The sequence below is a fragment of the Clarias gariepinus genome, chromosome 14, assembly GCF_024256425.1.
Source record: "Clarias gariepinus isolate MV-2021 ecotype Netherlands chromosome 14, CGAR_prim_01v2, whole genome shotgun sequence".
In the NCBI taxonomy this organism is placed as follows: Eukaryota; Metazoa; Chordata; class Actinopteri; order Siluriformes; family Clariidae; genus Clarias; species Clarias gariepinus.
Window position 1 is genome coordinate 10,598,685 of NC_071113.1, and position 26,046 is coordinate 10,624,730.

Below are 26,046 nucleotides of genomic sequence, written 5' to 3' on the forward strand. Positions count from 1 at the left end.
CGCCAGGCATTGAAAAAAAAAGGAGATAAACAAAAAACAAACAAAAAAAAAGGAATATGTAGCTGGAAGTTTTTTCGGTTCTGCGTGCAAAAAAAAAAAAGGAATAAAAAGGGAAAAGGAAACAAACAAACAATCAAATAAGAAGGGAATTAAACTATAAATGTATATGAAAAAAGAGAAGGAAGGGCCCCCACACCTGTTGAAATTTCAAGTCTGCATAATGGATTGAGTAGTGAATCTTTTCTAGGGACAAACAGGACATGAGCCACTGGGCGTGAGTGGGTGACGTGGCATCCTTCCACTTGAGTAAAAGAGAACGCCTGGCCAGGAGTGTCGCAAAGGATAATAAACGCTGTTTAGCTGGAGTTAGACGCTTATCTTCCTCTCCAGTGATACCAAAAAGAGCAATCAGAGGGTCTGGTTCAAGATTGCATTTCAATACGTAGAACAAGGTTTTAAAAACATCCCTCCAGAATTTTTCCAAATTCGGACATGTCCAATACATATGAATAAGAGACGCCTCTCCGCTTTGACATTTCTCACAACAAGGATCAACGTCTGGGTAGAAACGGGAAAGTTTAAGTTTGGAGAAATGAGCCCTGTGTACAACCTTAAACTGTAATAAGGAGTGACGGCCAATATTTATTTCTTTTTAACCAAATATACATTCAGTTTATCATATTGCCTAGGTTGTACTGGAAAAAAGGATATGTAACTCTTTATTCGAGAACTCTGATCCCCATATATTTTTAATAAAACAGTAATGCAAAGAGGCAAAATGCTCTGGTTTTTAAGGGCAACATGATCTGATGAACTGTGCACATAAGTAGAAGGGGGGTTGATTAGTAGGTTGGATCTCTAGAATGTGAAGGTAATAAAAGTATTGAATAAATCTAAATATTGTGTTTATATTGTCATATAAAGTATATTTTAGACCTGTGAGAAACACTGTTACTTATTAAAATGATCAGCATCATGAAGCCCAAGGAACACATCAGACAGATCAGGGATAAAGTTGTGGAGAAGTTTAAAGCAGGGTTAGGTTCAATCTATCATCCGCAAATGGAAAGAGTATGGCACAACTGCGGGCTTATTGAGACAAGATCCACAGCTCAGGTGGGAGAATTTGTCCACAGGAAAACTGTCATGCACTCCACGCTTTTTAGATATTTATTTGTAAAAAAATTAGCATTTTCTCTTCATTTCACAAATATGTGCCACTGTGCCAAATGTGACAAAATGTGGAAAAATCCAAGGGGTATGAATACTTTTGCAAGGCACATGTATATACGGTTGTTTAAAAATCCACTGTGCAAAGGAAATGTTACAACCATGTCTAAATCTGTGAAAATTAACGACCAAAACATGGTACTGGTGCTAATAAAATGTCTCAAAAAAAAATTCAGATAAGACCATATAATTTTTCATTATAATTAATGCCTCTTTTCTCCTGATCTATGCTTAGTTTTTTTAAGTTTGAATATTTCAACTATCATTAATTTTAAGTTTCTGGTTCTTAAATATACAAGTTGGCACCACAATAGCAAATAGATGCTCACATATAAACCAAATGAATAATGATATTAATATTCAGGTTTTGATTTGTAACTAAAGTTTGTAAAAAAAATTCTCTCTTTTCCTGAACCGCTTAATTTACAGCTGTGAAATTCTGTACTGTACTGTGGATCTCTTCAAATCTTAGCTTCAGCTAAACCTGTACTAGGTTATATGTGCTGTTATGAACATGTCCTACCACTAACCACTATACTTTACTAGGCAAACTTTGGCAAATCCTGTTCATAGTCTTTCACATTGTACTGGTTGTCGTGGCTGGTGTGTCAGTATACCATGATGAACAGAGTATGTTCGTATGAAATACAGAACTTCCTGGTTGCAAAAATGTATGCTACGATGCGTTCACGCCGCTCTCGTATGCAAGGTTCAGATCATCATGCACTTCAAACTACTTGGAAGAGCTTTTCTTTGGGCTCCCCTCACCCCACTCAATGAGGCAGCAGACCACTGCATCCCTTTATTCTGTAAGGAGAAAAATGTTTTAGAATCCATGTTCCCTACAAATTAGTGTTTGCACTTTTAAAAAACATACCTCATTTATTGTGTTATGGAGAGGATTCATCCTGGTACCAACAGCATCCCCTTAGACATGCATCAGCTGCAGGAGATGGGCAGTGTAACTGTCAAGCTTAAGCATGAATTTTTCTTTCAGGGAAATTGTTGTTATCCCACAAAACTCCTCTTTTTGATACAGTGGTGTGAAAACTATTTGCCCCCTTCCTGATTTCTTATTCTTTTGCATGTTTGTCACACAAAATGTTTCTGATCATCAAACACATTTAACTATTAGTCAAAGATGCAGTTCAAATGCAGTTTTTAAATGATGGTTTTTATTATTTAGGGAGAAAAAAAATCCAAACCTACATGGCCCTATGTGAAAAAGTGATTGCCCCCCTTGTTAAAAAATAACTTAACTGTGGTTTATCACACCTGAGTTCAATTTCTGTAGTCATCCCCAGGCCTGATTACTGCCACACCTGTTTCAATCAAGAAATCACTTAAATAGGAGCTACCTGACACAGAGAAGTTGACCAAAAGCACCTCAAAAGCTAGACATCATGCCAAGATCCAAAGAAATTCAGGAACAAATGAGAACAAAAGTAATTGAGATCTATCAGTCTGGTAAAGGTTATAAAGCCATTTCTAATGCTTTGGGACTCCAGCGAACCACAGTGAGAGCCATTATCCACAAATGGAACAGTGGTGAACCTTCCCAGGAGTGACCGGCCGACCAAAATTACCCCAAGAGCGCAGAGACAACTCATCCGAGAGGCCACAAAAGACCCCAGGACAACATCTAAAGAACTGCAGGCCTCACTTGCCTCAATTAAGGTCAGTGTTCACGACTCCACCATAAGAAAGAGACTGGGCAAAAACGGCCTGCATGGCAGATTTCCAAGGCGACTATTTTCCGAATAGTTTTTCACACCACTGTATATTAAGTAAAAGGACAAATGAATGTGACAACTTTCAAATGAGTCAAAATTCTAAAAGGTAATAATATAATTTATCATATTTTAATATTAGTATGAATTAATATAATTAATATTAACACCCATTTACTTATTAAAATATTTAGAGCCAAAGTACTTGCTGGAAAAGAAAAACAAATACAGAGTCAGACAAAAAAAAATTTATACACACTTCAGGAAAATAAAAACTTGTATAAACATTTAATACTAAATGTACTAACATGTATAACAACAATAATAAGTATTATTACTATTATTACTGCTATATTCATATAATATACCTTATACCGTTTTTCCTTTCCTGAAGTGTGTAGACAATTTTTTTGTCTGATTCTGTATAAACATATATTCTTACTTGAGCCTCAGTAAATTAAAGCCGACCACCCCTCTTTAAAGACACTGATAGCTGGGCAGAGAGTCACTACCTCCTCTCTTGGCATTGAAAAGGTTTTGGACATTTTTTTCTTCTATAACCTTTCCATTGTTCTTCTTTTTTATTTAATTTTCTAACTCAAGCCTGATTTTCTCCCAAAGGATGTGGGGGGAGATAATTTACACTCTCATTTACACACTACGAGCAATTTGGGAACGCCAGTTAGCATAGTCTGCATGTCTTTGGACTGTGGGTGGTAACCGGAGCAAAACCGACCGTGGAGAACACGCAAACTCCACACACAGACCCGACACAGGAATCGAACCCGAACCCGGACCCTGGCCTGGAGGTGTGAGGACACAGGACACAGGACACACTAACCACTACATCACTGTGACACCCCTTTGGTAATCAGTTAGCAGGCAAATATTTCTGTTCTACACAGCCTGTCATACATACAGGTGGCTAAACACCCCAGAAGTCCATCAATCCCCATTAGCGTCTCTTTCACACACACACGCACTGTGAATGACAAAACTCCGCTTCAAACCTTGTAAGTACATTATATATTCACACACACACACACGCACTGTTTCAGCATTAGTGTTAAGTTTATCCTCCATCTTCTCCACTATCGGCGCGCTGCGGGCTGTGTCCCAAATCGCACACTCGTGCGCGCGCTGGAATATCTAAATTTAACGGTTATTTTATTTAACGGCGATGTTTAGAATCGCTATTAAGTGTCCTGTCACTTTGGGGATTAATTAGCATATTAGTTTAGCCACCTTACTAACTTCCTTAACTAGCCAGATAACTTTCTGAGGTAAATATCTCATGTTCTTAAATGTTACGCGTTAATATAACGCATTTTAAATATGATTTTCGTTAACTCCTTATCATGTGACGATTTTTAAACAGAGTGGATAGAATTTGAGTTTTTTTTTGTTAACTAGTAATGAGCCCTGAGACTAGATTAGCATAAATTAGCAAACAGTTTACTAAACTAATTTATTTCACGGTTATATTTCTCAGGATTTAATACGAATTTTATTAAGAATTACTTTATTTTTTTATTTAAATTTTCAAACAAACAAAGTTTTTTATTTTTGTTAATATTTAATGGACATTTTCAAACAAACATTATGTAATTTCTTAATTAACATTTTCTCAGTGGTTCGTGAAAACTGACCAAAGAAACGTTTAAATTACATTTATGTAAAATATTTTTTATTTAAAAAATTATATATACCAAAAAATTATATATATACCAAGCGTACTCTTTTGCCAGGACATGTCCATTTTTTACGTCCTGGCGGGTTTTATAAATTCACAAAAGTGTCCGGTTTTTCATAGGACCATTACGCGTGTACGTAAATTGACTGGCGTTTTCCCACACCGTACTAGGGTACTACTTTTTTGCGCGACGTAATTACCGGGAGGCTGCCTTGTGGGCAGGTCTGCGCCGCGCGCGCAAACACACAGATACAGACAGGGATCAGAGCAGAGAGCGAGCACCCTCTCATTGAGTGTCCTGTCACCTTGGGGATTAATTAGCATATTAGTTTAGCCACCTTAGATAACTTTCTGAGGTAAATATTTCATGTTATCACGCGTTTTTAAATGTTTTTCGTTAACTCCTTATCATGTGACGACTTTTAAACAGAGTGAATAGAATTTGATTTTTTTTGTTAAATAGTAATGAGCCCTGAGACTGGATTAGCATAAATTAGCAAACAGTTTACTAAGCTAACTTATTTCACGGTTAAATTTCTCAGGATTTAATAAAAATTTTATTAAGAATTCCTTTATTTTTTAATTAACGTTTTCAAACAAACATTATGTAATGTATTAATTAACACACACACACACACACACACATATATATATATATATATATATATATATATATATAAGAAAATAAATATTGTATACAGTCAAGCCCGAAATTATTAGCTTTAACTTAAATATGTTTTTTCTTGATTAGTAATAACACAGACATCTTCCAGAAGATAGAAAGATGATGTAGAAGAGGCATCATTATGAATTTTTTTTTACTTGGTAACCTCTAGGGTGAAACTCATGTGGTATGGGTGAAGCTGTAGGTAAACAAGTAATCATCAAGAGAAGGCAGGTTTTAAGCTTCTAGAAAAATCAACTTTTATTTTTTTAAATGCATACAGCATTTTATCAGAAATAAACATTGCCATTATTCACAATACAAGGAATAGCTTAATGTTGGGGAGATGAATTAAGTGCATTACAGTGCCATACATTATTAAGCCTTTTCTCAGATGGAAAAACTAAAAAAAAAAAAAGGTATTTCAAATGTCTAAGTATCAAAAAAATTAAGGCACACCTTAAAGTAAATAATTATACAAAAACATTAAGTTGTGCAACTTAACTTTCAGAACTACTGTAAAAGTTTCTAAATTTACAGCTCAGGCATAACATAAGCCTTTACTGACCATTTCTGTCGTTTTATCTTTTCTGATTTCTTCTTCTCTTGGCTCGCTGATATTTTTATTGGTCCCATCCATTTTGCAGCCTGCAACAGAACGCTCTCTCAAATTAACACACAGCTAACTGTTTGCGCCTCCTTCCGCTTTGTGGTGATGTAAGCGCTTGTTCTTCGTCGATGTTTACCGGCGGCTTGCATTCGGAAGCGCACTGTGTCATGCCAAACAAATAATTGCGCAAAAACATAGCTGAAGCTTTTAAAATTAATTTTAAAAAGCTTTGAGGCAGATATTTCTTGTAACCCTAACCCTAACCTAAACCTGCACTAGGTAATGTGTGCTGTAAAGGACATGTCCTAATTTTCCTTTCTTTTTACCAACAGGACTGACCAACGTGCTGTAGAAGCGACATCAGGGGTTAGAGTTTTCTGACACGTTTCCTGGAGGAGATCGCCAACCACTATACTTTTCTAGGCAAACTTTGGCTAATTCTGTTCATAGTCTTTCACACTGTACTGGTAGTGGTGGCTGGTGTCTTAGTGTACCACGACGATCAAAGCATGTTTATATGCAATACGAAAATACCTGGGTGCAAAAATGTGTGCTATGATGTGTTCTCGCTGCTCTTATATGCAAGGTTCTTGGTCTTTCAGATCGTCATGATTAACACCCCCTTAGTATACCTTGCTATGCATAAGATCGCATTCTTGGATGATGATGGGCATGGGCACAAAAAAGAAAAGGAGACAGACAGGAGGAAGAAACACGATGGACAGAGTGTTATGGCCTGATGAAGGTGTATTTGATGCAGCTGCTGTCACGTGGCTTTGGAGGTGGCTTTCCTGTTTGGCCAGTTATGTTGTATGGGTTTAAAGTGGCGGCAGTGTACGAATGCACACGTAGCCCATGCGTCAATGCAGTGGACTGCTATGTGTCACGTGCCACCGAGAAGACCATTTTACTGAATACCATGTACACTGTGAGCAGCCTCTGTCTGCTGTTGACCATGCTCGATATCTTATACCTGAGCATCAGTGGCATCCAAGATGCATGCCAAAGACGCGTGCCCTTAGAACTGACTAGCGACCACGTATTGGAGGGGAATATGGATTCTTCACAGCAAAAGTCAGTGCAGATTGAGACCAGCTGCTAACTTTGAGAAACTGGAGGGGCAAGCCAGGAAGAAAGGTAAATCTATTTAGAATGTCACAACAGATGGTTTTCACATTTGTTTTTGATTCTTTCTTTCTTATTTAGTCCATATTGCGCTGATGAGGAAACACACCTAACGCAAGATCATAAATAAAACAACTGAACGTCTTTCATTTAGAAAAAAATGGTACACCCCTGTATCATCAGATTTTAGCATCAATATGTAGCATTAGCGTGAAGCATCAGCCGGGTAAATAGGGTGGAAGTCGTGCTATATTTAAACATTGCCATCTGTGTAGATCGATAAACAATTTTTAGCGTATTGTCCTGTTATCATTTATAAAAGTTAACCAATGATTCCGGAATGTTTTCACAGATGTAGAAAAAAATCACAAGGCTTCTCAAGCCCCTGCATGCTACTGCACATCACTCGAAGATTGAGTTACAGTCAGCAGTACTTCAAAGAGAAAAGAGCAGCTGCCTACCAAAATCAACAATCAAAACTTGACATAGAAGCACTTTCTGATAACGTTATGTCATCCTAACAAGCCTGAGCACATCCAGAAGCTTATTTAATGCCTTGTGGGAATGGTTTATAGAAGTACGTACCCCAACTAGCCAAGTTCTTGTGAAGAGATGTTGTTTTAACAAGTGAACGAGAAGCTTTATCCAACTGCTCAGACTCTGTTTCAGTAGAATCAGTATCACAATTCAATTGTATTCTTCTAATTGACACCACTGCTGTGCTGACAGAAGAACTACAGGCCACCATAGGATGTAATTCGTCGTGTGTTGATCCCTCCATGAGGGGACTGCCGTCTCCCGCCAAGGCTGGCTCCACTGACCCGTCAGATTCAGAGCTGCTATCATATTTCACTAAGGAATCAACCTTTGCCCCTCATCGTCTCCACTTCCTCTGGTACTCGGAGGACATGTTTAGCAAATCTAAAATAACAAAATATTTTTAAATTAATAAAAAATATTTTATATCTCTATATTGTACAGCTGTTTCTTATTTTTCTATATTTTTATATCTTTTTCTTATATTGTATATTCTGTACTGTACAGTGCAGCTGTCTCATATTTTTCTATATTTTTCTTATATTGTATATTTTGTACTGTACAGTTGTTATTTTATATATTTTTATGTTTTATTTTTTTCTTTCTTAGTTAAATTTCTCTTCTGTTTTCATTTTCATATTTATTCCCTATTCTTTAGTCTTTTATTTTAAGGTCACAAGCAGTTGTCTAAGCATTTCACTGCATATCGTACTGTGTATGACAATGTGTGTGACAAATAGACGTCAGTGGCCGTCTATTTACAACCTCTTTAAAAACTACTCTGGGCACTTACTTTTTATTGCAGTATTAACCAAGGTGTAAGTAAAATCGCTTTTGCATGTTTCGCGCTCCATACCTCAGTGGATTAAATAAAGTATCATGACGGGCTGTAAATGCACGTGTAGAGGACGTCCAATTGTGGACCTTTTTGCACACATGCACTTACTATTAAAATGCACTTAGCTAAAAGTCAAAGTGACAGCTATACATGCAACCTCAGGCAACTGTAGACATGTATAAATGTATCTAAATTCATTTTTAGGAAATATTCTGTGTCACATATTTTTACCGATTTATGCCGTCTTACCTCGACTATTTTTGGCCGGGGACACAACGTCGCTGTCGGACCAATGTTTGCTGGGATGTTATTAAATGTTATGCGTTTTTAATATAGCGCCTATTTAAATATGTTTTTTTTTTTAACTCATCACAAGCACCTTCATGGTTTGCTCTGTGTGGCCCTCCTCATCATTCTTTAAATGGCAGAAACAAACAATACAAGCAATAAGTTAAAAAATTTGAGTGCTTTTGACCCCAGTAACATTTATCAATCCAACCACATGCTGTAAATGAGAAAATTATTAGTTTTTAAACACCTTGTGTAAATCAATATCTTGGTAACGTGCCTATGATACTTGAAGGAGCTCTTCTTTGGGCTCCCCTGGGTACTCAATGACCACTGCATTCCTTTTTTCTGTGAGGTGAAAAATGTTTTAGAATCCATGTTTCTACAAATTAGTGTTTGCACTTTTAAAAAACATACCTCATTTATAGTCTTAAGGAGAGGATGCATCCTGGTACCAACAGCACCCCCTTTGGCACACATCAGCTGCAGACAGGGTGTGTACTGTAACTGTCAAGCTTAAGCATGAATTTTTCTTCCAGGGAAATTGTTGTTATCCAACAAAACTTCTCTTTGATATATTAAATAAAAGGACAAACTAATGTGACAACTTTTAAATAAGGAGTCAAAATTCTAAAAGGTAATAATGTTAATTTGTTATATTAATATAAATTAATATTAATATACATTTACTTATTAAAATATTAAGAGCCAAAGTACCTGCTGGAAAAGAAAAACAAATACAGAGTCAAAGGAAATTTATACACACTTCAGGAAAATAAAAATTTGTATAAACATTTAAAATGTTTAATGTATTAACATATACAATAATAATAATAATAATAATTATAATTGATTACTACTATATTCATATATAATATACCTTATACCGTTTTTCCTTTCTTGCAGTCTGTAGACATTTTTTTTTTTTGTCTGATTCTGTATAAACATATATTCTTACTTGAGCCTCAGTAAATTAAAGCCTGCCACCTCTCTTAAAAGACACTGATAGCTGGGCAGAGAGTCACTACCTCCTCTCTCTACATTGAAAAGGTTTTTGACATTTTTTCTTCTATAATCTTTCCATTGTCCTCCTTTTTCATTTAATTTACTAACTCAAGCCTCTTCTTCTCCAAAGTGTCTTGATTTTCTCCCAAAGGATGTGGGGGGAGATAATTGACCTAATCCGATTTTTGGCTGGGGCTGTGTCAGCAGAAGACTTTCTCTTCTCAAAGTCACACTCTCATTTACACACTATGGGCAAAATCCACATACAGACCCGACACAGGAATCGAACCCGGACCCTGGAGGTGCGAGGCCACAGGACACACTAAGCACTACATCACTGGGACACCCCTTTGGTAATCAGTTAGCAGGCAAACACTTTGGTCATACACAGAGACGGATTATCAACTTATCAACAATGTATTTTCGCTCGTCTATTTTAGAGGGCCTACATTCCTTGATCCTCTGCCTACAAGGGCCCCTGACCCTATAGGGAGGGCGTTTGGCTGCCAAGGGCCCTTAAATTGTGGTGATTGTGTGTGTGTGTGTGTGTGTGGGGGGGGTTATAAAAGTAGATATACAATCGCAAATTTAAACTGATAAAGACTTCCATGAGCCGGCAAGAAGACAATAGGATCACACAGCTGCTTTCAGAGGGCCCCCAGCCCTGCTATAGGAACTTTAAAGGGAAATGGGTGCATGGGAGCCTACTTTTAGAAGGCCCTCCTGGCGTGCGGTAGACGTTTCTAGTAGGCGTTCCCAAGTTGAAATCATGGATGTTTTCTTGTCGTGGGGCAACGTATTTTTTTTGTTTGTTTCGATCTGTATTATAGTATGCTTGCCCTCCTAAATCTATATGGCATAAAGTAAAAGAACAAAAAGTAATGTAATAAAAGTAGATATACAATCGCAAGTTTAAACTGATAAAGACTTCCATGAGCCGGCAAGAAGACAATAGGATCACACAGCTAACGACAACATTAACTGTAGCTACGAAGTTTTAAGGTAGGACAGTAGGTTTCATTTATCATTTGCCCGCCGTGGCTCTAGTTGGCAAGAAATTCACAGCACATATTATTTTAACCGCATCATATTTCTTATTGGGTCTATTTGTTGCACCTTATACCATCGTCAGATTTATACATGTCAACTTGCATCTGGCAAGCTAACGTCTGGCCACCTCTCAATGAGCGCACTTCTCCACAACATTCTGACAACCCACATGTAAACCTGCTGTTTATCTAAGTTATTGGTTTATTAAATATGACACGGGTGGGTAGTATTTGTGATTTCGCTAACTTTACCATTTCATTCTGTTGGTGTCCTTGAATTTATTTGTTCCTGGCACTGCGCATGATATGACTACGAGGATGTAATTGTCTTCTTTGAGAAAGCTGCAAAGCAACAATTGCAGATTATAACAGGTACATGGCATTTTGGTTCACTTTTATAGATATTTCCATTTCTATTTCGAACTGGCACATTCTGGATAATTCAAACAAATAATGTTTGCTATGGTACAATCTGGTTGTGCTACGTTGCTATCTGCCTCTATTAACAGAGATGGGTAACCTGGTGCTAACATTAACGTGAGGTAATGGCATTAGGCTGTACTGATTATAATTTGAGACCCAACTTACTGTATCAATTTAAGCCACCTTCTTTTTACTTTTTCCGAGGTAAAAAGCGGCAAAAGATTGTCAACATCATTCTGCTTTTACAACACAGTACGCGTGCGCCGCACTAGTTTGGACCCCCAAGTAGCATGATGACGTAGCAACTAGCCATCCCAGACAATGCTGGCGTTTGTTTTTTTTAGAGGGGGCTCGCGAACGTTTTGCCCAGGGGCCCACACAACCCATAATCCGTCCCTGCTCATACATACAGGTGGCTAAACACCCCAGAAGTCCATCAATCCCCATTAGCGTCTCTCTCTCTCTCTCACACACACACTGTGAATGACAAAACTCTGCTTCACACCTAAGTCCATCATATATTCACACACACACACACACACACACACACACACACTTTATTTCATGATTTTACACGAAGTTATTTTAGCATTAATTCACTTTTCAGCATTAGTGTTAAGTTTATCCTCCATCTTCTCCACTATCGGCGCGCTGCGGGCTGTGTCCCAAATCGCACACTCGTGCGCGCGCTAGAATATCTAAATTTAACGGTTATTTTATTTAACGGCGTTGTTTAGAAGCATTATTAAGTGTCCTGTCACCTTGGGGATTAATTAGCATATAAGTTTAGCCACCATGCTAACTTCATTAACTAGCTAGATAACTTTCTGAGGTAAATATCTCATGTTATTACGCGTTTTTTTTAACCCCCCCTTTTGCCGAATTTTCTCCCTTAATTTAGTAGTGTCCAATTCCTCCCAGTCATTGGAGGACGAGGCTGAAGTTAGCTCCTTATTCGCAGCTTCCGATTCGTTTGGCTTCTTATTGCGCAGCGTCTCACTCTGCGGCTGAAGTTAGCTCCTTATTTGCCTCGTTACTAACGGGAGTGTTCACGTTGGCGAAAGCTGCGCAGTTTATCAATAAAATGTTATTTTGGTGGCTTAAACCATTCTGGCCAGGCAAATATAAACTATACAATACACAGCAGATACCCAACTATATAGTAAAAGTGAAATTGTCCTGGACCAGATTGATTTTACACTTTAAAAATCAAATGGAAATATGTCATTCTATTATACACAATGGTGTAAATAAGAAACCAGATTTCCAAGACCATTTTAGTAGCTTAAATCTCTCTGGGCCAGGCAAATATGAACTATACCATACCTAGCAGGTACCCAACTATATAGTAAAAGTGCCCTGGCACAGATTGATTTTACACTTTAAAAAGGATAGAAATATTTGACTATTTAATTGTATTATTAAAGCGACTTTTGAATTAAAAATTCGTTTTATTTATTTTTTTTTCATTGTAATTTTTTTTAAATGGTAGTGATTTTAATGTCAATTAAACTTTAAGTGTATCGAGCACTCTGACTGATTAATGGATATGTATTAATTATTCAGCAATCACTATATTTTTAATATTTGCCTATCCCTTACTTGTTATATACTGTACACTCGCTAAATTATAAGTATGTTAAGGAGACTATTCAAACTGATACATTTAAATTCTTTTATACAGCACATTAATGATAGTAAAAAATGTTGCACATAGCAATAATAACTGATAATAACATTTATTAAAAAATCACCCAAACAGGTATTTAAACCAACAATAGAGATACACATCCAAAATGCAGTGACAAACTATATGGGATTATCCTAAATTTTTTGACAGTCAACTAATTAAATTTTCATTGTATATCTTACATTTTCTAAAAACACTAGCATATCCTTCATTTTGGGGAAGATAAATTAAAAATTCACTAGAATATCTTCTTTTTAATCTTCTCCAACATTTTCTAGTTGTCAGATTTACACAGGGCCTTCTCTGCTTCATCCTTGTTCATGTACAAGAGTGAAGGTGAAGCAACATTTCCACTGAAAAGCTGTTTATTTTTATTGCGCCACCTCTCAGCTTCCAAAATGCACTGACATACCTGGTGACTCTAAAATTAAAAAAATATAATAATCTCAATACATATACAGTGATTAACAGAGTGATTAGTTTACTGCTGATGTTGACGGCAAAAAAGAATAAAATAGGCTGTATTTCAGTTTGTTACAAAAACCTTAAACACTGTTCAGTCTATGGCAGGAAAACATTTGATCCCATTTCTTTTGTTTAATCACTGAATATGCTGAAGACAGGACAGACAACCACACAGGACAGACAAACACACAAACTAATTTAATTAGTATATATGCTACATTATAAATATATTACACACATTAATATACATTATACGCATTACCATACTGTATATGGAGGCTGATCTGAATGGTAACCCACTTCTGAATTGTCCTGCTAAGATAACAGAAATTAAAATATTAATTGTACAATTAGAAGCAAAATTGAAGACAAAATGTGAAAATGGTAGATAAAGTGTGTGCAGACATTTAAACATTTGCAAACTCTGTTCCGACTCTGACTCTTGCAGTATGATGTACAGTATATTTTTATGTTACTAAATGCTAATAAGGTAAAGAAAGAAAGTTTATAATTAGACTTAATTAAAAGTCAACCAGATAAAGAACAGTTACAAAAATAAAATGCAGTATGTGCATACAACTTTATTTAGGTACCTAAGTTAAACCTGGCTACTTTTTTTTCTTTTTCTGTTGAGTAAACTGGGATATTTCTAGCCACAATTTCTACACAGACACTGCAAAAAGGCTCAATTATCTCTCTCTCTCTCTCTCTCTCTCTATATATATATATATATATATATATATATAAAATTTATATATAAAATTTATATATATATATATATATATATAATTGAGCCTTTTTATATACACTATGTCCTTTTTAAAGATCTTAAATTCTATTTTAACTAGTCAAAACTGGATTATAGATATCTAGAACTGATATTGTAACTAGTCAGAATTATGGCAAGCCATTTTAACATTCAATGGCAAGTCTGGATATGTATTATAGATATCCAATGCACACCCTCTCGACTCGGCTTATCTTCACGTCTCGGCACAGACACCACGCTGACGGATTTCATGGCTCACGACCCAACGCGCTCTCTCCTCGGCTACGACCCAGCTCCACGCTCACGGCATGTTTCCAGCGCCAGCGGACTTCCCGGCTTGATATGCACGCACTCATTCATCCAAGAACAGTCAACGCCTCGTTCCTGCACCTGCGCCAGGATCCGCCTCTGCGAACCGACAGACACCACATCCCTTCTGACAGAACTACTATGGATCCAGCAGGATTAGACAGGATGAAACAGGCGCTGGAGAATAAAGGCGCTCTCCTTGGTAAACATCAGGAGGAGCTGGTCACCACCAGGCAGACGCTCGCTGACATCACCGCCCAAATACAGCACCTCCAGATGCCTACAGCATGGTCCACACTAACGGACCTCCCGCGAGAGCCATGCCTGCCAGCCCCTCCCACTTACGGCGGAGAGCCAGGTACATGCAGATCCTTTCTGTCTTAATGTTCCTTGATTTTTGAACTTCAGGTCTCCATCTTCTCTTCTGAAAGATCCAGGGTAGCCTACGTTATCACTCTTCTCACGGGTAGGGCCCTCTGGGATGCACATGACCTATGTTGTGACACGTTTGCGGACTTTTCTGGAGAAATGAAGAGGGTCTTTGACTGATCTCACATCAGCAGAGAAGCCGGAACCAAGCTACTACGTCTCCGCCAGGGGTTGCGTTTCCCTTATGACTACGCCATCAAGTTTCGGACCTTAGCTGCCTCAAGTGGATGGAATGCTAGAGCCCTAGCCGACGTCTTCCTGGAAGGGCTGTCGGAGGCACTCAAGGACGAGTTAGTCACCTGCAAACTTCCTTCTGACCTCCACAAACTCATGGATCTCGCTGGGAGGATTGACTCGCGTCTTCACTCAAGGCAACCAACCCGGAGGTCATCCCGCGCCAGGAGACCTTCACCCCCCCAGCTCACCCCATTCCTCCTCTCCTCACACACAGAGTAATCAGAAGAAGCCTATGCAGCTGGGCAGAACTCGCATCTCCGATGAGGAGAGATGCCGCCGCCACCTAGAAAGAGCCTGCTTCTACTGCGGGAGCTCAGGTCACGTGCTGAAGGACTGCCCGTTAAAAGGAGGTGCCCTCTAGTCAGACTGGGAGCCCTAGAGGGCGCTCCTCCCGATAAACTTCCAGAACCCCGCCCACTGCTCTCCGTAACACTAATTATCAGCGGCCGACCTCATCCCATCCAGGCGCTTATTGACTTCGGCTCCGATCGGAATCTTATCAGCTCCTCGACGGCCAAGGCGTTGCGGGTCCCCTGCACTCCGCTGGATCATCCACTGTCCGTCCAAGCCCTAGATGGAAGCCCCCTTCCAGTCATCACCCACAGAACCCTTCCACTCACTCTAAAAACATCTGGGAACCATTCTGAGAAGATCCACTTCTTTGTCATCAATAAGTCTCATGCCGCTTTGGTCCTCAGTCTTCCATGGTTAGCTCCTCATGGTCCCCAGATTGACTGGATCAAACATGCGATCACAGGTTGGAGCCCCTCTTGCGCCACGTCATGCCTTCGCTCTGCACTTCCTACACTCCCTACTACTGCCATTATCACGATCTCTAGCAGGTTTTCAGCAAAACCCGAGCCATGTCGCTTCCTCCTCATCGCCCTTACGACTGGCCCATCGACCTTCTCCTGGGCACCTCCCCGTCCAAAGGCCGACAGTACTCCTTGTCTCACCAAGAGAGGGAATCTATGCACACATACAGTATAAGTAAATAAATAACACTGCATATATCATTTTATACCTTTTTGCCACTGTATGTATAAAAAACTATAGATAGTGTGTTGCATTCATGAAATCAATAAACTGCTACAGGGAAAACAAAATCTTTTTTCTTCATGCCACAAAAAATATATTTGAAAAAAGACACTGGGTTGAAGGTTATTTTCAAATAAAATACCCAATGTCTATTTGAGTCCTTCTCGTATTTATGAAATAAAAAGCTGAAATTAAATTATCCACTCGCAACAAACCAAAAATGCCATTTGCCGTCATCCTGTTATCAATGAATGTAATCGATACAATACTATATTAAAGATGAATATATTTAATGTTATTATTATCAAAGGTGACATCATATTAATGACACAATAATTTAATCTTTTAAAAAATCAAGAAATCTGTAATATTATGTAGTTTGGTAATCTGTAAAAAATAAATCTCTGTGCATCTTTAATCAATTATTATTATTATTGTTATTTTGGTGGAGTTTTGTCGAAGGAAATGCACTTCGGTATGGAATGCAGCTCAGGGCGCGAAAAGTTCAATAAATCGCGTGCCGCACATCAGTGCTTGTGAGGCATAGTGTGAGGAACAAAAAATTAAACACGTTTTATTTAAATGTTACAAGATCACCATAATCTTCAAATTTTTAATTGCATTAAAAAAAAATGTGAACCAAAATAAAATAAATTTCATTGAAATGCATTATTTATTTTTCTTTTTTTTTTTATTCAATTTTTCAACAAAACAACAGCAGTGGTACAGGTATCTCAACAACAGGCAAAATTTTGTAACACATTCTAATGGCTATAAATGCTTAAATGCAAAGACAAAAATGAAAACAAATCACAAACCAAGTTTAGAAAGGCATAATGGGGACCTTCAAGAAAGTTCCAGAGAGAGGACCAAATTCCCCAGAACACCTCAGATTTTTGATGCAAGTCGTAAGTTTTTCCAGTGGTAAAATTGTGTTGACCGATTAAAATATTGACCGAAGGTATCTGAGCAGTTGACCATAGTAATAATATACATTTTTCGGCCAAATATATACAGAAATTCAATACACATTCTCTATCACAGTCAAGACACAGTTCCACTGTACAATTCAAGAGATATACTTTTGGGGACAAAGCAAATGTCTTTCCAATTATTTTTTGAACAATTTTGTGAATCTCTTTCCAGTACATTTTGATTTTGTCACAATCCCAAAACACATGTATCACTGTGCCAATCTCCATGTTACATTTAAAGCATAGCCGAGAACAATTGGTAAATATTCTATGGAGGCGAACTGGAGTTAAATAAGTTATATGAATACATTTAAAGTTTTGTTCATGAACTGAAATTGAAGCACTTTTGGGAAAGAGATTTGAGCAGACAGATAGCCTCTCCTCATCACTGAAAATAGACCCCAAGTCCTTTTTTCATGTCATCCTTAAGGAGTCAAAGGTCGAAGACCAACATTGGACAGCAATGCATATAATTTAGATATATTTTTTTTAAGAGTACATGAAGAGAAAAGCTTTTTTTCTATTTCAGTAAGATCAAATCGTATATTACCTTCTTTTAACTGCAACTCTAAAAAGTGTCGTATTTGAAGGAATTTATAAAAATCTTTACTGGGCAGACTGAATTCCTTTCTTAACTCCTGAAATGATCTCATTTGGCCATCATCAAATAAGTGACGTAATTCAGACACTCCTCTGTCAAAAGGCCAATGCTCTGTATAGAAGTGGGAAAATCAAGATTAAGCGCAATTGGAGATTTAAGAGACAACTTGTCTGAAATGGATAAATATTTCTTAATATCCCTCCATACCAGAAGGGTGTTTGTCACGGTAAAAACTCTAATTAGTTGTTGAATTTTGAAAGCATCTTGTGGATTCAATTCCACCACAGTGTGAATCAAATCTATAATTATACCAACTTAACATGTGCTTGATTTGAGCAGCCCAAAAGTATAATTGGAAATTGGGTAACGAAACCCCACCCAATTCCTTTGGTTTCATCAAAACTGAAAATTTAAGTCTGGGTTTCTTATAATTCCAAATATACCTTGAAATTGAAGAATTAATCCTCTTTAAAAAATTTGTATCTAAGTAACATGGTAGATTTTGGAATAAGAAATTCAATCTTGGAAGGATGTTCATTTTTATGATATTGATCCTGCCGAAAAAAGAGTTTGGAAGAATCGACCAGTCTGATAAATTCTGATAGAATAACTGGCTTTAAAGAGGTCTTCTAATTACTGTATTTTTCAATTACTGTGAGAATCACGTCGGCAGAGGTGTCAGGGTATTTAAAATATAATAAAACATCATCTGCATATAGAGATATACGATGTTCCTCCAGACCTATTTTAATACCATGTATATATTACTGTTAGTTTTTACAGCAACCGCCAGTGGTTCGATAACCAAAGAAAATAACAAAGGCAAAAAAAGTACAGCCTTGACGACAACCTCTGCTTACTGAGAATCTATTAGACAGTATTCTATAGTGTTAACCTAAGCTATAGGATTAGAATATAGGCGTTTGACCAAATCAATAAAATTATTTCCTAACTTTATTTTCTTTAAGACTGCAAAAAGAAGAAGATTCCTTGGTAAAATTTAAGTGATCTATAATATTTAGAACTCTTCGAATATTGTCTGAGCCATACCTGGATTTCACAAAACCGCATTGGTCTGGGTTGACAATGAAGGGTAAAACTATTTCAAGCTGTCGAGCCAGGGACTTAATTTACATATATAATTATAATTTTATAATCTACATTAAGTAGGCTAATTGGGTGATAAGATGAACAATTTGTTGGATCTTTATCCTTTTTCAGAACCAGACTGATAATTGCTAGTGACCAGGATTCAGGTAGAGGATCCATCTCAAAGAGATTATTTATCACCTGCATCAAAATAGGGCAAAGCTCAGGCCAGAACTGCTTATAAAACTCTATGGGAAATCCATCTGGGCCAGGAGCTTTACCGGATGGCATTGATTGAATGGCATCCCAAATTTCATCCCTGGTGAAAGGGGCGTTTAATGAGCTCCTAGCATCATCAGAAATACTGGGAAGAGAAATCTCATTTAAATAATTAAGTAAATCCTCATTTGATCTATGGTATTCAGCTGTATAAAGATTCCTATAGAAATCAGAAAAAGAAGTGTTGATGTCCTGGGGATCAAAAGTAATATTGCCAGCAGATGTCCCAATTGTTTTTATAGTTCTTTTATTCTGCTGCTTTTTTAACTGATAGGCCAAGAGGCGACTGGGCTTATTACCAAACTCATAGTAACGCTGTTTAGTGTAAAGTAATCATTTCTTGGTATGTTCTGTATAGTCTAGGTTAGGTTTGGCTCTAGCATGTATTTTAAGTTTTTTCCTTAAAGCTGCAAAATCTAGGAGGTGACCCCGCAACGTAGCCTTGGCTGCGTCCCACTTTATCGCAGGAGAGATTGGTGAGTTCTGATTATCCTGCCAATACTGAATTATTTCCCGCCTAAAAAAAGAACAAAAACTATCATCACTTAAGAACAAAGTATCGAATTTCCAATAATTAGACCTCTGAACAGATACACTAATGTCAATGACTAAATAAACCGGGCCATGATTAGATAACACAATAGGGCCAATGTTACAAGAACTCACATAGTGTATACAATCGGAGGGTATGAAAAAATAATCTAGTCTTGAATATGATTTATGGGGGGTAAGAATAGAAAGTATAATCTCTATCTTTATGATGCAGCTCCCTCCAAATATCCACTTGTCCTAAGTCTTTACAGGTGTTACGTAAAATATCTGAAGATTTGCAACTTATTGAAATCTGGGGTGAAGATTTATCCAGATTTCTGTTAAGTACACAGTTGAAATCACCTCCTAAAAAAACAATGTTTTTGCAGAGCTGATTAAACTTTAGAACTGCATGAGACATAAAATGAGGACAATCCACATTTGGGGCATATACATTGCCTATAGTGATATGTTTTCCATGAATTGAACCAAGGATCAACACAAATCTCCCTTCTGGATCATATTCAGCATGTTCAAGGATAAACGGGATGTTTTTATGAATGAGAATTGCAGTGTCCCTGCTATTTGATGTGAATGAGGAAATGTATATTTGGCCAACCAATCTCTTTTAAGCTTTCTGTAAAAAAAAAAAAAAAAGAGTTAATTAAGGGTTATCTTTATTATAACAGTATGGCAGGTAGTTTTGATAGAAAATGAACAAAAACAGTGTAAGCATGTTTTTAGACAAAATATTTTTAATCACGAAACTCATAAGCACTAAATATAACCTTTAAGAACTCAAGGTTTGATGCTAAAAAAAAAAAAAAAAAAAACTATATAGGATAAACTGTGAGACATAGAGGGCCTGAGGAAAGTAGAATGCTTTCACACACTGGATCAACACTTACACTGCATGAAGAAAAAGTTAGCTCCGGCCAATTCAGATGAGAAATATACAATCTTGAGCAGAGATGCCATGCGGGCCACCAACTGGAAAATCAGTCTATGTGCCAACTGTGCATACTGCAGTGGATAAACTTTACCATGCTGGTGTATGCAGGGATAATGGCATCTGTCTCTGGAACTATAATACCATTTCATTTATTTTTAATTAATGGAATGAATGAATAACTTTTAATTTAAACCGCAGGAAGCAAAAATGTTCAGTTCAAAGGGAACTGCCAACGGTGTAGGGATCTTCACTTCATGTTAAACACAACATAAAGACATCAAACATCCTATGTGAGTACATGCATATAATTTTATGTTTGCCCTACTGGCATACTTTAATTGATTAGCTTTCTACGTGTCCCTTAAGCATTGTATGTTCTCTATTCTGGAGCCCAGCAAGAAACGCATTCCGGGGGGGTCAGCAAGTGCCAGGGGGTTGTGAAACTTACGTATTTAAGGAATTTGTGCTACACCGTTTAAGTGAAGATGTGAAACTGCTTCTCTCTTGTTTTGCAGATTTGCACCATCTAAGTTGGAGACGTCTAACCGTTTCTTTCCTTAGTTGCTGATGTCGTGAACTGTCTCTTTCTCGTTCAACAACAATCGGCAATATGGAAAGTAAGGAAGAGTAGAAGAGGAGGCAGGAGTACAGATAAGTAAAGAGAGGATAGGAAGGAGCATTAAACACCAGGACAGTAAGAAGGGAGATAGCTAAAACATTAAAAATACGACACAGGCCTTTTTACAGTAGAGAGGATGAAGGTGAAAAAGAGTTATTATTTAATGTAGATAAAACAGGGGAAAAACACTGGGAATCTTAGCTCCCTAGCTCAACAATTCCCAATTTTAAGTACAGGCGCACAGGGACAGTATGTGCCGTGGGCTATACAAGACTTTGAGGGGCGTGTCACTCACCTTCCTAACATTCACAACGCAGCTAAAGAAGTGGAGGCAAAAGACAGCTGTTGCTGGTGATTGATGCCATGCTGCAGTCCATAAGATGCAAGTTGGAAGATGTGAAAGCACACAGGAAGTTTTAAATGCAATTTAATCAATAAATCCTTAGTATTATATACATACTGTAGGTTAGTAATCTTTAAAAAAAAAAAAACAATTTTTTTTCTGTATCTAATAATTTATTTACAATTTATATACACATTTCAGTAGTATACATTTTATAATGGTCTCTGCTTTTGTTTTAATAAATGTTTAATATTTGATTTTCGTAGTGTGAAATTTCCACAGTGACACCAACAGGTATTCGAGCCGAGGTATCGTTATCATCGAGGACGACATCATATTAAAAGGACACAAACATTTTAATTTAATCAAGAAATCCTTAGTAGGAGCGAATTAAATGGCCCAAGATGGGCGACAATAAGGAATGGGACCAACTAGACAAAGATCTCGATAAAGTGCTAGAAGTTACACTAGTAGGGACAGCTGAGCAGAAAGTCAACACTCTCACAACAATAACGTACAATCTGGCAAGGGAGCGGTTCGGACTGGAGGATAAGAAGGAGAACATCAGGGCTGTACACCAACCAAATAGAAGAGAAAGGGAAATCCACCACTTAAGGAAAGAAATTAAGGTGCTTAATAAGCAGTTCAAAAGATCTATGGTTTGTGAAAGAGAAGGCATCAAGGACCTGACGAGTCAACTCCGAGAACGTCTCTGCAGTCTCCGAAGAGCAGAAAGCACTCGTAAAAGAAGGAAGGATAGGGAGAACAAAAGATCTCAGTTCACCAAAGACCCCTTCCGATTCACCAGAACACTGCTAGGGGAAGTAAAGTCTGGAAGGCTGACCAGCACCAGAGAAGTCGTGGAGACATTTTTGAGAGAAACCCACAATGACATCTTCAGAAACCAGGTCCTTGATGCCAACCCAAATATCAACAGTGTTGATATACCTGCAAAGGAGCTTAACATTAGCAAACCAGCCTGGAAGGAAATCCAAGAGGTGGTGAAGAAGGCCAGGTCGGGTTCTGCCCCTGGCCCAAGCGGCATACCCTATAAGGTGTATAAGAAGTGCCCAATGCTCCTCCGGAGGCTATGGAAGCTGTTCCAGAGGATTTGGAAGAAGGGCATCATTCCATTGTGTTGGAAAAGGGCAGAAGGCTGCTTCATACCAAAAGAAGAGAACTCCTCAACCATAGACCAATTTAGAACAATCTCACTGTTAAGTGTAGAATGTAAGATTTTCTTCTCTGTACTGGCTAAGAGGATGACCTCATATATGACTGAAAATGGATATATCGACACTGCTATCCAGAAAGGGGGGATCCCGGGCTTCTCTGGATGTCTGGAACATGCTGGAGTTCTCAGTCAGATGATCCAGGAGACCAAGGCCAGCAAAGGCAATCTGACCGTTGTTTGGCTGGACCTGGCTAATGCGTATGGATCAATCCCTCACGCCCTTATCCATGCAGCACTAGACCATTATCTCATACCTCAGCACATCAAGGGAATGATCACCAGTTACTTTGGCGGAATCCAGCTACGATTCAGGACAGGCCACTTCACCACCGAGTGGCAAAACTTGGAAAAAGGGATCGTAACTGGCTGTACAATCTCCCCCATCCTCTTCATCATGGGAATAAACCTCATAATAACAGCTGCTGGGAAGGAAGCCCGAGGCCCAAAAATGCAATCGGGCATCCGACAACCCCCAATAAAAGGTTATATGGACGACCTTACTGTGACGACCACAACCCATGTGGAGGCGAGGTGGATACTAACTGTTCTGGACCGCATGGTAACATGGGCCAGAATGAGGTTTAAGCCAAAGAAATCCAGGTATATGGTGATCAGGAAAGGTAAACTGACAAATAGAGTCATGCTACATGTGCAAGGGGAGGAGATTCCATCGATAAAGGAAAATCCAATTAAGTGCCTCGGGAAGTGGTTCGATGATTCATTTACCGACAGGAATAACATCAGCAGTACAGAGAAGCAGACAGAGGAATGGCTGAGGAGGATCGAAAAATCAGGGCTCCCGGGGAAGTTCAAAGCATGGCTTTACCAACATGGTTTGCTGCCAAGACTCATGTGGCCGCTGACGGTGTATGAAGTTCCCATGACAAGCGTCGAAAGAGTGGAGAGAAAGATTAACAAGTACCTCCGGAGGTGGCTGGGAATTCCTCCAAGTTTCACTTCAGTAGGCCTTTACATAAGATCAGGGCAGCTCCAACTTCCTCTGTCATCCGTGGTTGAGAAATTTAAGGTAGCAAAGTGCAGAGTCATAATGACATACAGAGACTCCCAGGATGAACAAGTCAGGCAGGCAGGTATCCTTACAAGATCAGGACGCAAATGGGCAGCTGACTCATCTGTTGCACAAGCTGAAAGTATGCTGAAGCTACGTGACATCATGGGAACGCCATGCATAGGAAGACAGGGTCTTGGAACTTCCCATATCCAGCAATGGGGGAAGGCTGGATTGAAGGATAGAAGGGCCATGATCCAGGCGGAGGTACGGAACCTGGAAGAGGAAGAACGAAGGGCAAGGGCAGTGGAACTAGCATCCCAGGGAGCATGGACCAAGTGGGACCTACCCAAGAGGAAGATCACATGGGGAGATCTGTGGAAACTGGAACCTTTCCGTATCTCATTCTTGTTAAGATCGGTGTATGACACACTCCCAACCCCGACAAACTTGCACAAGTGGGGCTTAAGAGAGGATCCACTGTGCAAGCTTTGTGGGGAGAAGGGTACCATGGCACACATCCTGTCAGGGTGTAAAACAGCACTGGCCCAAGGTAGATACAGGTGGCGCCATGACAAGGTGCTCATGACACTTGCCAACACCCTGGAGCAGGAGAGACGCAAGAAACACCAACCACATGGGAGAGTAATACCATCGATTAAGTTTGTAAGATCGGGTCAAAAGCCACCAACTACAGTAATAATGAGAACTAATCTGCTGCAAAAGGCCCAATCATGGGAAATGAAAGAAGACCTGAAGGAAAGATTGCAGTTTCCCCCGGTTGTTCAGACAACCCTGAGGCCAGATGCAGTACTGTGGTCTGAAGAGGCAAAAAAGATCATCATCATCGAACTTACAGTCCCATGGGAAGAGGGTTGTGAGCAAGCATTTGAGAGAAAGAGCGCCAAATACCAGGATCTCTTGCAGGACTGTAGGGAGAAAGGTTGGCAGGCATGGCTATTCCCAGTTGAGGTCGGCTGTAGAGGATTCCCTGCCCAGTCAGTATGGAGGATGCTTACAGCCATTGGGGTGATGGGAAGGGAGAGAAAGATGACTGTCCGCAGGATGGGGGAGGCTGCAGAGAGGGCTTCTTGCTGGTTATGGAGCAGGAGAGAAGAGTTTAGCTGAAAGCCAGGGGGAGTAGATGGGCAGTGATTTGGCCACCACTGCTGACCCACCAATGTTGAGGGTGTTGCGGTTTAGGGTTGAAACACCCAATGATCATTGGATACCGCCTGATGACATCAACTCCTCCTGGCTAAGGCTACATTCACCAAGGTGAATGAAGGAGAAGCATCTTTAGATGTAATTAATATCATGAATCTCTGGGCAACCAGTGACTTCCAGGAAAGGCTGGATGGCAACCGAGGAAGTTCGGTGACTCTGGAGAGACAGATGACTTCCAGGAAAGACTGGCGTGGGTGCATTAGGTTAGCAACCTCATGCACAGCACTCGCAAGAGGGCACCAACTCAAGCTACGGAAAGTTATATGAAGCAATACCCCCAGAGTCGCCCGAGAGGGGGGGAGGATGAGCGACTCAGCAGGACAGACATAACGGTAACGGCTAGGACAATGGATCCACAGATAATGAGAAGGCTCACTCAAACAACGTTAACTGGGGAAGTTACGGAAGTTAAGTGTCATTGCGGAAAGGTCTGCAAGAACACAAAAGGCCTTAAAATACATCAAGGCAGGACCAAATGTGGAAAGAAGGGGTCACAAATGCAGCGCACAGTAGTAACTGGTGAGACGCAGGAGAGCTCCAGGCAGGAAGAACCCCACAGTCCGGGAGATCTCTCAGCACCTGTGTCACCCCAAGACCACAAGACAGACTTTTCTAATACCTCCCCAGAAAGCCAAACCCACCCTGCGAAGGAGCGAATTAAATGGCCCAAGATGGGCGACAATAAGGAATGGGACCAACTAGACAAAGATCTCGATAAAGTGCTAGAAGTTACACTAGTAGGGACAGCTGAGCAGAAAGTCAACACTCTCACAACAATAACGTACAATCTGGCAAGGGAGCGGTTCGGACTGGAGGATAAGAAGGAGAACATCAGGGCTGTACACCAACCAAATAGAAGAGAAAGGGAAATCCACCACTTAAGGAAAGAAATTAAGGTGCTTAATAAGCAGTTCAAAAGATCTATGGTTTGTGAAAGAGAAGGCATCAAGGACCTGACGAGTCAACTCCGAGAACGTCTCTGCAGTCTCCGAAGAGCAGAAAGCACTCGTAAAAGAAGGAAGGATAGGGAGAACAAAAGATCTCAGTTCACCAAAGACC

General features: G+C 39.1%; 1 pseudogene; it reads left to right on the top strand.

Moving 5' to 3' along the window:
- The first annotated feature begins 2,164 nt into the window (after nucleotides 1-2,164).
- LOC128541277 (gap junction gamma-1 protein-like) lies at nucleotides 2,165-7,958 on the top strand (annotated as a pseudogene).
- The last annotated feature ends 18,088 nt before the right edge of the window (nucleotides 7,959-26,046 follow it).